At 49.8% G+C, this 17,217-nt stretch overlaps 1 pseudogene; it reads left to right on the top strand.

Annotated features, from left to right (window-relative positions):
* The first annotated feature begins 14,077 nt into the window (after window positions 1-14,077).
* Window positions 14,078-16,839, top strand: LOC146298792 (uncharacterized; annotated as a pseudogene).
* The last annotated feature ends 378 nt before the right edge of the window (window positions 16,840-17,217 follow it).

Raw genomic sequence — 17,217 nt, 5'->3', positions numbered from 1 at the left:
AGGGCTGGCAGAGCGTGGGCAGAAAGGGCGGAGCTGTCGGGCCTCCAGAGGGCCTTGTACCACCTGGTGGCGGCGAAGAACCGTGGGGAGGGGATGGACCTCGGCGGCTTGGAGGTGGTCAAGGGGAGGCTGACCTCCTACTTCCGGGCCGAGGCCTTTCTTTTCAGGAGCCGGACGGACGCGTTTGAGCTGGGGGAGGTGTCGGGGGCCTTCTTGTTCCGCCAGGTCCGGGCAGCCAGGGAGCGGAGTTTCATCCCGAGACTTCGGGGGGAGGACGGGGCCCGGGTCACTGACCCCGGGGGGATGGTGGGGGTGGCGACCACCCACAATAGGGAGGCCTTTGGACTGCGGGGGGTGGACAGGGAGGGGGCTGACCGCTTCGTGGGGGGCCTGCCCGGGAGGGTGCCGGCTGAGGTGGCGTAGGACCTCGAGTAGCCTTTGTCCCTGGCGGAGGTGGAGGAGGCCATGCGGGACTGCCGGCGGGGAAGGTGCCCGGGCTTGACGGCCTTCCCCGGGAGTTTTACACGGCCTTCTGGGGGATCCTGGGCCCGGACCTGGCGGCGGCGCTGGAGGGGGGGCTTCTGGTGGCCACCATGAGGGTGGGTGTCCTCAGCCTCCTCTACAATGAAAGGGGACCGGGAGCTTATGGGCAACTACCGGCCCATCACTCTGCTCTGCGCGGACTATAAAATCCTGGCCAGGGTGGTGGCGCGGCGGCTCCGGGCGGCGCTGCCACACGTGGTCCACATGGACCAGACGTGCGGAGTGGAGGGGCGCAGGGTCCATTTTAATACGGGCCTGGTCCGGGACTATGCACTGGGTGGGGGAGCGGGGGGTCCACCTGATGCTGGAGGGCCTGGACATGGAAAAGGCTTTTGACAGGGTGGATCACGGGTTTCTGTTTTCAGTGATGGAGAGGGTGGGTTTTGGGCCTCGGTTTTTGCGGTGGGTGGGGGTTCTGTACACGGGGGTGGGCAGCAGGGTGGCGGTGAACGGGCACTTGGGGGAGGTGGTGCCGCAGCTGTCGGGGGTCCGGCAGGGGTGCCCTTTGTCTCCCCTGTTATTCATCATGTATTTGGAGCCACTGGCGGAGGCCATAAGGGTGGACGCGGGGGTGGCGGACCTGCGTCTGCCTGGTTGGGGCCCGAAGGAGCTGAGGATCTCCTTATACGCCGACGACATGACCCTTTTCCTCACGTCAGAGGGGTCGGTGAGGAGGGTGGTGGAGCTTTTGGGTCGGTTCGGGGCGGTGTCGGGGGCCAGGGTCAACTTGGGGAAGTCCTGCGTCAAGTTATTTGGGCCCTGGGCGGGGAGGGAGGACGGTGTGGGCGGCCTGTCTTAATGCCCGGGGCCCATGAAGGTCCTCGGGGTGGACTTTGCGGTGGAGGGGAGCGCGGCCCTCAACTGGGGGAAGTGTCTGGCCGCGGTCCGGACCAAGATGGGGCTGTGGAGGGCCCGGGGGCTCACCCTGAGCGGCAGGGTGTTGGCGGTGAAGGCCGACGGGGTCAATTCTGCATTAAAATCACAAGGTGGGCATCGTTTTAAAGGTATGACCCGTGCGAAGACGGCCAGCGGGTCGGATTTGAACCTAGGTCGCTGTCAGAGTCGTCGTTTGAGCGCAAAGCGAGCGCCCCCGTTACATTGAATTGACTTTTCGTTTCTAGCGTCACTCGGTCCCTTTAACCAGCGTGGGTGCGCAGTGAAACCCGTTCACTGTCCATTTGAGCTACGACAGCCGGCTAGATGATGCGATTGGACCTTTTAAAGTTAGACACTCCTGCCTAGCAGCGGGAATCGAACCGGCGACCTTGGGATCGACGGGGGAAAAAGTTGACATTTTGATTGACAGCTGAAAAAGGGTCACTGTGTTTGTCTCTTCCGGATGGAAAATCCTAGCTTTCGAAAAGCCCTGAACGGGGATCTGGAGCGGGGGGCGGTTTCGGGGTACTCAGGGCCTCGGGGGTGGCCCTGAGTACCCCGAAACCGCCCCCCGCTCGGGTGCTGACGGCGGAGGAGGCCGAGGCGCAAGCCCACGTCGTCTCCCTGGGGGGGGGGGACCCCGGTGCGGACCGGCTTCAGTTCGGCAAGTACTGGGGTCGCCCCTTCAAATGGCTCTTGGAGAACGACCCCGCAGCCGGGGACCCAGATGGAGGCTGCCCTGAACTACATCCAGGAGAGAGACGACCGGGCGCGGGCGGACAGGCCCGGGTCCGCCACAGCCACGTCATCGGCCATGGCCAGCACCAGCAGCGACCCCGGCCCCTCTGGCATCCGCCCGCCCCCCCGCGAGCCAGCCCAGGAAAAAGGGGTAAGGAGGTGTTGCCGTCTGTCGTCTTCCGACGCGCCTAGTCGAGCCTGCTTTCTGGAGTTAAACTCTGTGTCCTTTTGCTTTTTTTTTTACAGGCTCCTTGGCTCGGTCGTCTCTCAAGGCCATCAAGCCTCCAGCGCCAGGTGAGCTATCGATGGACAGTTTTTTTTATTTTTTTTATGTGAGGGTCAAAGTGGAAGACGATCTGTCTCACTCCGTCTTCCCTCTTTCTCAGCGGCCAGCTCTGCTGCAACACCATCGCCACCAAGACCCTACGGACGCAGAGCTGGCCATGGCGGTTGACATATTCGAAGATTGTGAGTATAACGCACTCGGTTTCCAGCCTTAGTCACTTCTCCTGAGTCGTTGTTGTATGTATTAAACCGTGCAACGTTTTTCTTCTCCCTCAAACACATCCACACACACAGAAGGATGGGTAAGATTGGTTTTATTTCAATATCACCGTGCCTCCGCCGTAGCATCAGTGTGTGTGTGCACGCTACTCATTTAGTCTAGCTTTCATCACTACCCCTCCCTCCCTCGCATGCAGCATCTTTTCGAGCGTCTCACATAATTGCACGCTCGCATGCGCCAAGCTGGACCGGTTTTGACATTGAATATAAGCTTTTCTAACTTTCATTTTCTATCCAAAGCTTTGAGCGTACAGGTCCACGCGCCTCGACCTACAGCGGATGACCGGGCGGCCCCTCCACCGCAGAGGGCGTCCCCAGGCCCGTCGTGGGAGGAGAAGGAGGACAGGGTTCTCCTCCCCCTCATCTCTCTCTCTCTCTCCCCGTCTCCGAGGTGACCAAGAAGCTTGTGGGTACCGCTGCCAACACGGCCGCCTGGGTTACTAATGTGGCCAACGAGCACGGCCAGGTCCTCACCAGCGCCGAGGGTGAGGGCCTGGTCCCCATGGCGGCCGGGCTTGCGCGGCGGTACCAGCTTGCCGGGGTGCCTCCGCCCCAGCTGATATACGTCAACAGAGACTGCTGCTCCAGCGTCGGCGGGTCCAGGACAGCTGCCCTGTTTAACACCCGGCTGGTGGTTCGTCTGGACATATGGCACCTGATACGGCGCTTCGCGTCAGGTGTCTCCACGGAGAGCCACCAGCTGTACGGTCCCTTCATGGGGCAGCTGTCCACCTGCATCTTCGAGTGGGATGCAGGGGACGTCCGCCGACTGCTGGAGGTCAAGCGCAGTCAGCTGGCGGCGGAGCACGGGCTAGTCGACCTGACGGACGTCACGGAGGGAGATGGACGGCAGAGACCGAACTGCGGCTCATCGACCTGCTGGAGACCTTCGACGGCGACAGAGGGCACGACACCCTGGGCATCCCACTCTTAGACAGCGCCCGCATCCAGGCGATCTGGCGAGAGCACAGGCGTCACCTCCACTGCATCCAAGATTCACCCGGTGTACAGCTGTACACCGAGACCGGCAGGCTGACCAAGGGCGGAGTCAGTCTGCCGGTTTATCGCTGCGCGCGCGGTTTGTCAACGCTGGAGTCGTTCCACCTCCACATCAACCGGTTCATCCCAGGTAATGGGGCAAACGAAAACCGATCTGTGTGTGTGATCTGTTTTCTTTTCGGAGCATCTCGGGCTAATGTTGTGTCTTTTTTTTCCCCTCTCCCTCCTCCTTTAGGGACGTGGGTCAACGCCCGCCACTTCCAGGCGTTCCTGTTGGATGGACTGGTGAGGTGGAACGAGAGCCGCAGCGGAGGGACGGGAGCAGCCTCTGCTCTCCTACAGTGGTCACCTGCAGCACTCGCTCAGCCAGTTGGTGCTCGGCCTGAGTTTGGTTGAGGATTACACCGCCCCGAGGGAGTACATGGATGAGTGGTTCGAACGCGCCCTCGTCTCGTGTGCGTTTCAATGTTCTCTCCTCTTCCTGACCTCTCGTTTTTCACACGTTTTCACAAGAGAACTCCTGGGGGTGGAGCACCTGTACTCCCAGACGGGCAGAGTGCAGCAGGACGTCAGCGTGGACCCCGACGTTCCGGACGAGGACGCCGCCTTCCAGGACATCGACAAGGAGGACAAGGGCTTCGAAGAGGCGGGGGAAGACGAGGACCACACCATTGTCCACGTCGACCTCTCCCCGCCTCGCCGCGCACAGCCTCGGGCCTCCGGCGCTACGGCGGCCACTCGGTCGGGGCATCCCGCTGGCGCACCGGGGTCCGGTCCGTCCACGTCGTCATCCGTGGTTCCAAGCACCCCCCCGGACGACGACGGCATCGCCCCTCCTGAGGCCCCGGAGATAAAGGCAGGCGCACCTCAACGGTCCTCCTCAGACTCTGAGGTGAGAGACGTATGTGCCTGTGCGTGTGTTTCTTTTTGGGGCCTCGTTTTCACTTTTCTACTTTCTCCTTTTTTTAAAGGAGGAGTGCCAAGGCCAGCCTGGGTACCAGCACATGTGCCGGGTGGCCAAGGCCTTGGTGGAGGTGCGTGACCTTCCGGGGCTGTCCGACAGCAGGGTAGACAGGCTGGTGGAGCTCTGGCAGGCCTTGCCAGAGCCCGACAAGCGCCACCTGGTCTAACCTGCCAGACACCAGGAGAGGCTCGTCAGGGGGAGGTTCAAGGCAGCGAAGAGCGGCAAGTTTCCCGGCGTGGCCGGGAAGGAGTCGCTTCAATGGTGCATTTTTTTCTGTTTTTTTCCTACCGCTCAAACTCTCTCTCTCTCTCAGTTGCCTGCTCGGAACAGCCTCCGGCCCTGCAACTTGGCCGGGAACCAGCCGCCTGGTCAAGGCCATTTGCAGCCAGCTCTGCCGTCTCCACCCCAGCGCCGCACGGTCCGCGGGGGTCAGGAGGTCCAGGTGGGCTAGGCGGCCATCAAAGAGGCAGTGCTGGCCAGCCGGAGGCTGATGAACCGGACCCAGATTCAGCTCTTAAAGTTGAATCAGAGGGCCCTGTCCCAATGGTGAGAGAACAGTCAGTCAGTCAATGCAACTCAATTTGTGTGACAGTGTGTGCTGCGACATCTCTTATAACATGTTGTGTGCGTTATTTTTGCTACAGGTACAGCGTGCGTCAGGGGGGGGGGAGGGCAGTCCTACTTCAAGGCCTGGCCCCAGTTCCCGGGTCGGGCCTTGCCGCCCAGCCTCTCCCCGCTGACAGGCCCCTCCACTATCAATAGGAGGGACACCAGCAGGCTCACTTCGACCACCAGGCGGCACAGGGCCTCGCACACCAGGCTCCCCAGGAGGAACGGCCCGCCCCCTCAGCGCCCAATCTGCCAGCCTCACCCCCGGCCTCAACGCCTCTGTCCCAGGACATTGCTGGGCCACCCACCGTTCCTCCACCACCACCGGACGTACCCCGGAGTAGTCATGGTTGTGTGCATCGCTCATTGAAAGTTTAGCACGTGTACTGAATTTAAATCTCTCTCACACACAGTTGTGCCCCCCTGGCTGGCAGTGCACACTCAGCACTGGCCAGCAACAGTGGATGAGCTGGGTGCTATTCATGTGGAAAAAAAAACGAGTGGAGGTTCGTCCAAATCTCGCGTCTCCACATCTTTCCTCTCACCGTCAGCTCTACCTTCAGATGGAGTCAGATGGCTGAGCGGTGAGGGAACCGGGCTAGTAATCGGAAGGTTGCTAGATCGATTCCCGGCTATGCCAAATGTTGTGTCCTTAGGCAAGGCACTTCACCCTACTTGCCTCGGGGGGAATGTCCCTGTACCTACTGTAAGTCGCTCTGGATAAGAGCGTCTGCTAAATGACTAAATGTAAATGTAAATGTACCTTCTGTCTCTCCCCATTACCCCATCCCATCCCGTCTGACTATAACCTTCCAATATATACCTTTACTCAACTTCTCTCTCCTCTCTTCCCCTCCTCCTTCCTCCCCCACCGTCCACACTATACACACACACACACTCTCATATGCCCCATTCACTTATTTTTTATGATTGTTTTCTCCTCCCCAGAACCTCTCCATCATATTCTTACCATCCTCTTCTCATTCCAGACCAGCACGGCCCATGAATGCGCATGCCTACACACTCACAACCCCACCCCTCTATAACCCCACCCTCTCTCTCCCTCCCCCATCTTTTCCCTTGACAGGTGTTATCCATTTACCGCTTTTGGTGGATCACTTGAGGCCTCCTGGGTGACCAGTGATATGGGTTTTCCATCTTTTCGCATTCTCCGTGTGTCCCAAGCAGTCTCTGTTGATCTTTAGGCGTAGGCCGCCCTAATTTACCTGTATTTCCTTTCCTTAAGCATCGCCTGACAGATCCCGCCGATATAAGGGACGAAACCGGTCGCAGCCAGTTGGCCATCGCGTTGCTCCGTTTATTCTGAGCTGGCAGGTGGCTCGACCCGGAGTGTGATGGTCTTCAACTTTTAATTGCTCTCAGGAACACCCTCACATTGTCTTTCTTGCCAACTCTTCAGTAAGGAAAGTAGCTTTTGTTTGTCCTAAAAGTCACTAAATGATGTAATCGCCTAATTTGAATATTTGTAATGGCTGCTGTGAGCAATAGTATCTATGCTAACTGCAGAGCGGGAGGAGCACAGTGACACTCAAATATACTACTGAGTCACAACTAAATCTTAACAAAATAGGCTATTGGAATGGTTTGAGAGGCAAGAGACAAGGAAACTATGGGAATTTGATTAAAATGTGGATGTATTTAAAATAGATGACAAGTGTTTTTTAATGTCTTAAAGTTTGACGTATAACTCAGCCTTAGAATACAGACAATATGCCCGGTTTCAACCAGCCTTTAAACTCAGTGTTTGATTTCCACAAATTTCTGTATTTTGGCGAGTATCGTTTTGACTTTGACGACATAACTAGGTATCAAGGGTTTCACGAGGAGGTGATTAAGTGTGTGAGGTAAAATGTGGTCATCTATTTCAGTGTGACAGTGAAGAAATGTTAACATTTATACTTATGTACAGTATATATTTTGCTCTGTTAGCCAGGGTTAGGGACTAAGGTGGCATGGCGCATGCATGATTCATTTGCAGTCTGAATGCGGAGTGTGTGGGTCTGTGGCGCGAGGCTATTGTGAGACTGGCCGTCTGTGGGAAGGAGGTCACTGCAGCACCCTCTGATCGTTCAGGCGGTACTGTTAAACTGTCCGTGCTTTCACGCCAGAGTCTTTAACACCAGCAAGTCTCATACAAGAACGGAAAAAGTCGCTAGATTTGTCGCTAGTCGCTGTTGACAATTTAAGTCGCCAGGAGGGTTTGGAAACCAAGTTGGCAACACTGTCCCCTATCTATCCATCTGTATCTGTGTCTCTCTCTCCCTACCTCACTCCTCACCTCAGTCAGTCAGTTATATTTTTGTATTTCTGACAGTCATGTGTCACCGCTGTTAACCTCTTCCTCCCACAGCTCATCGCTCCACAGACTTCTACTCTAAACACATCCGAGATCTGGTATAGCTTCTTATGTTTCAGGGAGGCCTCTTTTAGATTTACAGATCAGGTTAGCTACGCGGCCAGGTATGACACCCACACACATTAACTATTAATTATTTTTTCACTCCCCCACGGCCCTTTAGTCTCCCTCATGGCTTTCACATTTTTCCTTCTTCCTCTCTCCTTTCCACCCCTGTATATCTCGCACCTCCTACCGCCCCCGGGATGACTCCTCCCGTTCACACCCATCCCCCAGATTCCACCCACGCCTCGGAATAATCCCGCTACTCCTCCCACCCCCTGTAGACGTCACAGCCCCTGGGGGCACCACTGGACAATCAGCTGTCCATAGCCCCATGCCACTTTCTCAACGTTCTAGATCATGGGGCTCCCCCCACCAACATCACTCTCACGTCAGCCCACCGTCGGACACCCACAACTTCTCCCAGAGGCACGGCACGTGACGTCACCCTTACTGGCGATGGTGGTGCGCACTACTGATGCGCGTCTGCTGGCCGAGCATCAGCCGCCTGGTCGAGGCCATTTGCAGCCAGCTCTGCCATCTCCACCCCAGCGAGGTCCGCCGGGGTCAGGAGGTTGCGGATACGCTCGTATTGTTTGTTGTAATCTCCGCATTGACATTGTCACTGTCTGTGGGGTTTGTGTAAACGCTGCTGCCGTTTTGCCTTGAGCCAATCGAATGTCTGGAAAAAGAGAGAAATAAATGTGTATGCAAAGACTATGCTGAAACTGTATTGAGACTATTCGGTGAGTGTGTGAATTGCATCAAAACAAATGCACTGTTGTTACTACATTGAAAGTCTTGAGAAACTACAAAAAATGTACCATTGTGACTAGGATTTTGTTCAGTTTTTCACATCAAAGATAAAGTTGCGTTGATGAAATGATTGACTTGCCCAGAATAAATGATGCTTTTAATGCCGATCCATTGTTTCTTGGATATGTATTGCAAACACCATCCTTCTCAGACTGACTTTTCTCTGGATTTCCATTGAAAACAAGCCAAAATAGTTGTAAACAGACCCCTCAATGCACTTGCCATTTGGACACATAGCAGTCACTAAAACCTCCTTTTGCCTTCAAGCACATGGCTACTCTGTTTACAAATTCACCCCCACTTTCTCCTGAAAAAACGGCAAGATTTACCAGAAAGATCAAGCCTTGGGTATTTTCCACATTTGAGAAAATGAGCTCAAACGCTCCGTTTTGAAAATCCCCATGTTGTTTCTCTGCTTTGCCCACACAGAGAATTTGGCCCACTAATTAAACTAATGAAAACGAGCTACGATCGTGCGAGCGCGATATTGGTTTTCCTTGAGACGTCATGGCTTGCAAATGACCGAACCATGGCAGTTAACCCCGCCCCTGTCTTCCTCATAGCATTTAAAGCTACGGAAACGGCACGTCCTGAGGAATGCTAATTGTGGGACTGCTCGTAGTGGCTGTAATTCTGTGACAGAATTTCAAAATGAAAAAATTATAATTGACAAACAGGCTGATCTGTGCCTGTTTGCTCAAAAAAAAATGAGAGTGGGGAATAACTTATGACCCTCTACAAGGCGAGTAAATCACTTGCATTGTTGACCAAATTTCATGCTGGGTGACAAATTATCTTTAATTAGCCAATGGATAGTAAATTGTTGAATTTCACTCGCCTGTGACTGAGTTAGAGGCAAATAATACGTTTAGCGAAGATTTCAATGATGCACTGCCGCTTGACTGCGAGTTAACATGATTGGCTTCTATGACAATAGCCGTACAGTTAGATTGCCAAAGTAATGGAAAGTTGCAAAAAAAAAAAAAATTCCGCTAGGGAAGGTAAAACTTTACACTGCCTCTCTCGCTTTGTTTCACAAAAAGATCAACGTGATTTTAAGGCTCTCGTCATGCACACAGAGATGGATGCTAACAAGCAACAATTCCAGTCTGAGAAGAAAACACTTAATAAGCCTACCTTTTGTTATCAAGACAATTTAAGATTGTCTTGATAACAATCTTAAATTGTAACGGTGCGTTCACACTGCAGCGACGCAAATCGATTGCCATCGCTCGCCTTCCCACAGTTCACCACATACGGGGGCGTTTCAAACAGATTCATGTAGAATGTAGTTCTATAAAGTCACTGTTGTAGTTGTAATGGCCAAGTGTGCAGACTTGGGTTTACGTACTCGCAACATCGATCAAAACACAACTTGTATACAAAATACTAAACTGTTTAATAGACATACACGTTGACATGTGTAAAAAACGTTTTACTATATTCCCCAGTCTCTGCTAATCTGTCGATACGATAGGGAGTTCCAGCCGGGCTAGCTAGCTAGCTACTACAGAACAAAGTTACATGATGTCACTAAACTGAATTAGAAAGTACAAGCACTAACAACTTCGGCAACCTTGCGCCATGCTTCGTTTTTTTATAATTTTTTATTAACATCTCTGTACGAATACAGCTCCTTCACCACTACTGTAACGGAGCTAGCTGCCGTAGCTGGAAAATCTAAATTTTCTCGAACCCCGTGGGTAGGAGAGCCACAACATCATGGCCACCTACAAAACTCAGCAAGGAATGTTCTTGCTCCGGCTTTAACCTATGGATATTCGGCAGCGTTGCCACAACCGCAGAATAGTTTCGCTTGCATCTTTCTCCGCCGCCATTACTGAACTACTCAATCTAGTGCACAGCATTAACGTCATTGTTCTCTGCCACTCCCTCTGTTCGCTGATTGGACCTACAAATTGTTTCTGGAATTTGACTTCAGAGCTTAACTCCCAGACCTACTACTGAAGCAAAATCCAAATTTAGCGGAAGTACGTAGGAGGGCAGAGCCAGGCTAACATTGAACATCCTATTTTATTAAGTCCACCACTTTCTCCTGTACTATTAACAGTAGTGGGGTTAAATGTTCAATGTATATCCATTGACTCGGCAACACTTGTCTCCCACGCCAATTGTAGCTATAGGCTACAGCCGTGTTGCTTTTTTCCAGAATATGTGCTCAGATTGACCATGAACACAAAACAAAATTTATATCTAAAGTGTGGTGAAGTAGGACAACGTTTTTTGTCGTCGGTTGCCATGGTGAATCCTAATATCGGAGCTCCATAGATGTTGGCTTTTGGTAGTATTCATGCACGCGCTAAACTCAGAGTTGCCGTACTCCGAGTTGAGTTAACAAATTCATATCAGCTTTTCTGGAACCGAATCTTCGGAGTTTCCCATGTTAGAGTAACTCAACTCGGAGTTCAGGGTTAATCTCAGTTTGTTAAACCCGCTACCTGGAATACCCCCCTGGGGGTTGCATTTATTAGTGATATGTCGTTCGTGAACGATTCGTTCCTTATAAGGACTCGGGAGTAACGAGTCCTCTCAATGAGTGATTCGTTCATTTCTCGACTCGGTCTTTCTACGAGTCTTTGGATTATTTTTCACGTGACCTGCATAGGCTCTGTAGCTAAAGGAAACAAACTATTTGTTCATTTCCCGACTCGGTCTTTCTACAAGTCTTTGGATCATTTTTCACGTGACCTGCATAGGCTCTGTAGTTAGAGGAAACGAACGATTCGTTCATTTCCCGACGCGGTCTTTCTACGAGTCTTTGGATCCTTTTTTCACGTGACACGCATTGTATTTTTTGGTAGAGGAAACAGTTTCCTTATTCCCTTTCGCGTGGCCACTGTTTTAGTAAGACGTGAATGATATTCGCTCAACTCATCATACTGACTGGTTCTGTTATTTTCACTTTACATTTACACTTACAGTTTAGTGCAGTGTAATTGTTTGACGTGATAATTAAATGCTAGTGTGATAATACATGACCAAATCATACAAACTCATGATACATTATTTTAATGCAGGAATTTCTTTTGAAATAGTATCTGCTGGTGCACATGTAATGCACTAACCTACATTGAGAATATGAAACGTGTTTGCAGTGGACCTATACCCCCCAGCCCCCCCCCCCCCCCCCCCCCCCGGTTGAAATGAACGAATTACTCGAAAAAAGATTTGTTCATTTTACTGAACGAGATTCAAAGAACTGAATCAGTAAAATGAACAGAACTTCCCATCACTAGCATTTATAAAGCTTGCATACGCACAAAACGGGGTTGAAAATGTGCGTACGCCACTTGACACGCAAAGGTTGTCATTTATAAAAAACAAACTTGACGGGAGAATGTGCGGTCCTCCACGCAAACTCTGACCCTCCCGTAGGCCTATGCACATTTTGGAAACAGTTGGAATTGGCGACGCAGATTACCTTACTGTAGTCAGACTGCAGAAATTGAATGTGGGAAGAACATTACTCGTAATATTTATATATTTTGTTTTCCTCACACAAGTTTTTTTCATTCAAATTCATGATCATCATGAAGATTACATCCAGCAGTGTTATTTGCGCTTGTACTGTGTGACACTTGTTCCATAAACACCTTGTACAATCCAACTCAAATTTTAAATAAAAATTCAGCGCTTCCTAACCATCAAATTGTCCAATATGGGAGTGCCGGAGGGAGAGATTCCCTGACTGCATGGAATACAGGATAACATCACATATCCTACCTTTAGATAACTAGAACACAGTATATAACTAAATATACTTTAATCTTTAATACTGTGCAAATATCCTCATATTTAAAAAACTGGAAATACAGTTGTTAAGATTCTGTGCAATCGCTACACTCTACGCCCTCGTTATCAGTCCAGACTTTAATAGACTACTGTTCATAACAAAAAGCTTTTGTTTTCAAATTGTATCTCGTATCCGGGTATATCGTCTGGCACAGTTGACGCCACTCGCACAGTTTTTTTTATTGTTGACCTATCTGCCACCAAATAAAGTGGTTTTCGGGCCTCCACCAATAGGCTAACAGTGTGACAACTTTCATCTTTTTGGTTTTTTTGGGTCGCTATGGCAAAAGAAATTGGTCTGCTACCCACACTGTTAGCTGTGTTGCTCATTCCACGAGTGCACAATCCTTGCAAGTTGTACCTCGTTGTAAAGGTGACTAATCAAGCTTTCCAACTGGGCTGGGCTGAATAAAATGTCAAATTTTTCAGCCCTTCAGAGATTGGAGGTATGCAATTAGCACTAACCTGCTCCAGAGCAGGCTAACATAAGTGTAGCTGGATAAGCTTGCCACACCACTGGAAAAAAAACATGGCAGTTACCTTTTTTGAGAGACCCAGTTGACAAAGGAGCTATTCTAGTTTGATTAGCCTTTCATACCGATAGAATTCTTTGCTATCGTCAAGATCCTTTGTGTCACACGGATGAGTTCCTGTTTGAGCGATACCGATGCAGCCGACAAGGACTCATTTATTTGCAAGACCTTCTGGGGCCGTACATTGCAAATCTCCACACTATAGCAAATCTCATGTCATTCAGAAATTGAATATTTTATGTAGAGGTGATCCAACATTGTTCATATCATATACTAGGTAACTATGATGGGCTCTCAATTGGAGACAGGGGTTACGCCTGCGGGCCCTGGTTCATGACCCCCTATCCTGAGCCAGCCCCAGGCCCTGAAGTGCAGTTTAACAGTGCTCTCTCTAGAATGAGTACACGGATAGAGATGACCTTTGGCCTACTAAAGGGCATATGTAATTGTCTTCGGGGGCTGAAGGTGGAATCGGACAGGGCCTGTGCGATCACGGTGGCATGTGCCGTGCTCCACAATGTGGCCACACTCAGGAGGTAGAGGGTCCCAGTGTTCGTGGCCCATCCTGAGGACGATGTGGAACGGATCCATCTCCATGAGCGGTCTGGAGCAGCTGCAAGGGACATAATAGCCCAGCATCATTTCAGATAGCTGTCCAGATGACTTTTGGTAATGTTTGACTCATTTCATGTTTTTTATGTTTGCATGTTTCATTTATATGGTTAGCCACCCTGTTTGCTTTTAACTCTTCCGAGTCGGTGACCGCGCCGGCGCGATTAGAGCGCAGGTTGGCTTTAGGACCGCGCAGCATGAAAACCAAGCGACGCAGAGGGCTGCCGTCGATTTCATGCGGAAGTGCAGACCTGAATCTACGTTTGAGTGTTTGAATCATGTAAATACATCAAATAAAACTGAAGATATGAAAAACTGAAGAATTTCATGAAAAAAGTGTCAAAAAATTCTCTTATGCGCGCGTTGCATTTATTAGAATATCAATGTCGTCTTTTGTCGTAAAATAAAACGGTAAAAAACGTGTGAATCTGCTGACTCCCTTCTACCGGATGCACATTAGTACGTAAACATTCAGTGAGAGGACAAGCCGCCATTGCGAAAGAATGAACGAGAAGAATCAGTACTAGTTTTGAGAAGTTTTGGAGAGTTTTAGTATTTCAGAGTTATATTGTCAGCAGTATACGAAGCAAAATGAGGCGCACACTTCGTGTTGGTCAAGCCATCGATTTATTATTTCAAAGCGACAAAGAAAATGTGGAAAGTTTGTCGTCTGAGAGTGGCGGCGATGAGTTTGAGGACCCAGATTTTGTTGTGGAAAACACAAGGTAAGACAAACATTTTTCTAAACGGACTTTGTGCTTTATTGCTTTAATTTCTTCTTATATTATTCTATTTCACCCCAGTGCAAATACCAATGAACATCTTGAACTTTGAATAATCTTGAATCTGTTTACGTGTTTGGTACAGTGAAGACGAACAGGCTGGGCCATCCACAACCCCCACAACAAGCCGACGGAGGTCATCACAGAGGGGGCGTGGACAGGCCAAGACCAGGTCAAGATCTCCAGCCCAGTCAGCAGCACAGCCACAACAAAGCACTGAGCCATGGAAAACAGAGACTGATCCTGACTAGGGATGGGTATCGAGAACCGGTTCTGTAAGGACCCGGTTCTAAATTTCTCAAAACCCGAATATCAATAAAGTCCAAGCTTATCGATACCGCTATCGAGACTAAGTAATATAATGTAACGTTGACTTATGTCTCAAGAAATAAGTAATGTTATTTAAATCAAATCACTGGTGCACAAACATAGGTTTGACTAATAAAATGACTAAATTCAATTGAATGGCCTGCCAACCGCCTTTAAACTAAACAAAGAAGAATTGTATTGCCTCACGCGCTACTTCGCTTCAAATCAAATCAAATGTATTTGTATAGAACTGCCCCTCAACCAACCTAAACCCTCAAGGAAGACAAGGAAAAACTCCCAGAAAAACTCCCAACGGGAGAAAAAATGGAAGAAACCTTGGGAGGAGCAATTCAGAGAGGGATCCCCTCCTCCAGAGACGGTTGGCAAGAGAGAGGAGCAGAACATAAGCTAAACATAGTCATACAGTGTCAATGGGTTTTGAAACACCAAAAATCCATTGTTCGGCTTTATGGACGTTGGATGGGACCTGGAAACTCGCTGTTGGCCGTAATGGAGGCTGGTTTCCGGTTGACGACCTGGTCCAGCGTTGGTAGACCGACGACCAGGCAGGTCCTGACAGCTCAGACCCCCCACACCACAAGGGATGTGTGGGGGGGACAGAGAGGAGAACAGGGATTAGAGAATGCCAGGAGCAGCAAACAGTTTCAGTCGTAATAGAATGAGATCCCCACCGGTCAAGTGTGGACTAGTGCAGCAATTTAACAAAGCTAAGAGGGTATTTGATGCAGCCCCACACACCAAGACAGCGACAGCCCCCCTTGGTTGGAACATGAAATCTGTTCCAGGGGAAACAACTCAAAAATAGGTTATATTTATACGAATAAGGATGAAAACAACCAGCCCCCCGTTGTCTCCAACTAGTAAACTATAACAATTAAAATATACAGCATCGGAACTATTACAGTAACAATATACAATAACAGGTTTACTTTATTTGTAACATTTAAATGGCTTCATTTATCATTTTGTTGCTAGCTACAATGGCAGAATGCACAAAATGGTCAAAGGCTTGGCTACATTTTATTAAAGACGAAGCAAAGTGCAATATATGTTCTAAAGTAATTTCTTGTAAGGGGGGAACACAACTGTGATGAACAAGCACCTCAACGTTGTGCATCAGATAAAGATAAAATGCAGTACGACTGTCTTCGAGTCGCAACGGTGCCAACTCCAGCTGCCTTTGCAGGACAATCCTCTGGTGAGCGCACCCCAACTTCGTAGCAAGTCTCCATCGTTAACAATAATACGCCAATTCAGGGCTCAACAGTGCAACTATTTCACTCGCATATGCCCCTAAAATTTGATGTGTGCGCGAACTGCAAACATTATTACGAGCACAGTGTGTAAATAAAGACTAGCCCCCCCCCCCCCCCGCTGATCATTCAAAACATAGTCACCGCGAGCATGGCTCTGTGGGATGCTTAAGCATCGTGTTAAACAAAAACAGAGACAGAAGAAAATAGGGATAAGATAAGGAAGGTTTGGGTTTGGTTAGCTGGTCATTTAGCTATATCAGGTGCCTTTCGTTGAAACGTGTTCAACTTTTCATAAAGTCGATGAGCTTCACAATGTCACTTTTCGTCAACCAACCAATCACAGTCTAGTTACTCATCCAGGTTGTGGATAGTACATCTGTAGTGGACAGATTTAGATTTAGCCAGAGTCAGGATCCATTGTGCCTATATATGCTCCTTTTAGCCAGCCTCCTCCTGAGAGCAACGCGTTCCCCTTGTTCTATCTGTTTTACTTAAGAAATAGAAAAGTATCGATAGTGGTATCGATAAACACTCGAATCGTTAAGTAGTCTCGAAAATGGTATCGATATCGATAACAATTTACGATACCCATCCCTAATCCTGACACTGCCCCACAAGACAGGAGGTTCATGCCCCGCAGAACACCAGGAGCCCAGGTGGACTTGCACTTGGCACACACACCAAAGGACCTTTTCCTGTTCTACTTCGCTGCAGATACCTTGAGGACACTGTGCAGGAATACAAACAAGCAGGCAACAATAAATCAGCGAAAGGGGAGCCAGTACCAGTGGACTGATGTTGATGTTGAGGAAATGCACACATTTCTGGGTCTCCTCATGTACACGTCATTGGTGACTCTGCCAAGTATTCAGGACTACTGGAAACAAAACCACATCCTGTCTGTGCCATTTCCAGCTACTGTCATGCCAAGAGACAGATTCCGGACAATATCCTGGAACATCCACCTGAGGGATCCGGAGGATGATGTCAGAAATGACCAGCTCAAGGGAACACCACAGCATGACAAACTGTTCAGGGTCAAGCCTCTCATGGATGACAATCGGTCTGCCTGCAAGGCTTATTACCATCCTAAAAAGGAACTCTCAGACGATGAGAGGATGGTAGCTACAAAAGTTAAAACTGGCATGACTCAGTACATGAAGGACAAGCCAACCAAATGGGGCATCAAGTTGTTTGTGTTGGCAGAGTCAAAAAATGGATACACTCTCAACTTCAATGTGTATGTTGGGAAAGCACACACACCCAGCGTGCATGGACTGTCATACGATGCAGTGATGGACCTCATACAGCCATCACATCTGGGCACAGGATATCACATTTACATGGACAATTTTTATACTAG

Source organism: Hypomesus nipponensis, chromosome 3 (assembly GCF_054491055.1).
Source record: "Hypomesus nipponensis isolate SF chromosome 3, ASM5449105v1, whole genome shotgun sequence".
Classification (NCBI taxonomy): domain Eukaryota; kingdom Metazoa; phylum Chordata; class Actinopteri; order Osmeriformes; family Osmeridae; genus Hypomesus; species Hypomesus nipponensis.
The sequence above is the reverse complement of the archived record's forward strand: the minus strand, read 5'-3'. Positions and strand labels throughout refer to the sequence as shown.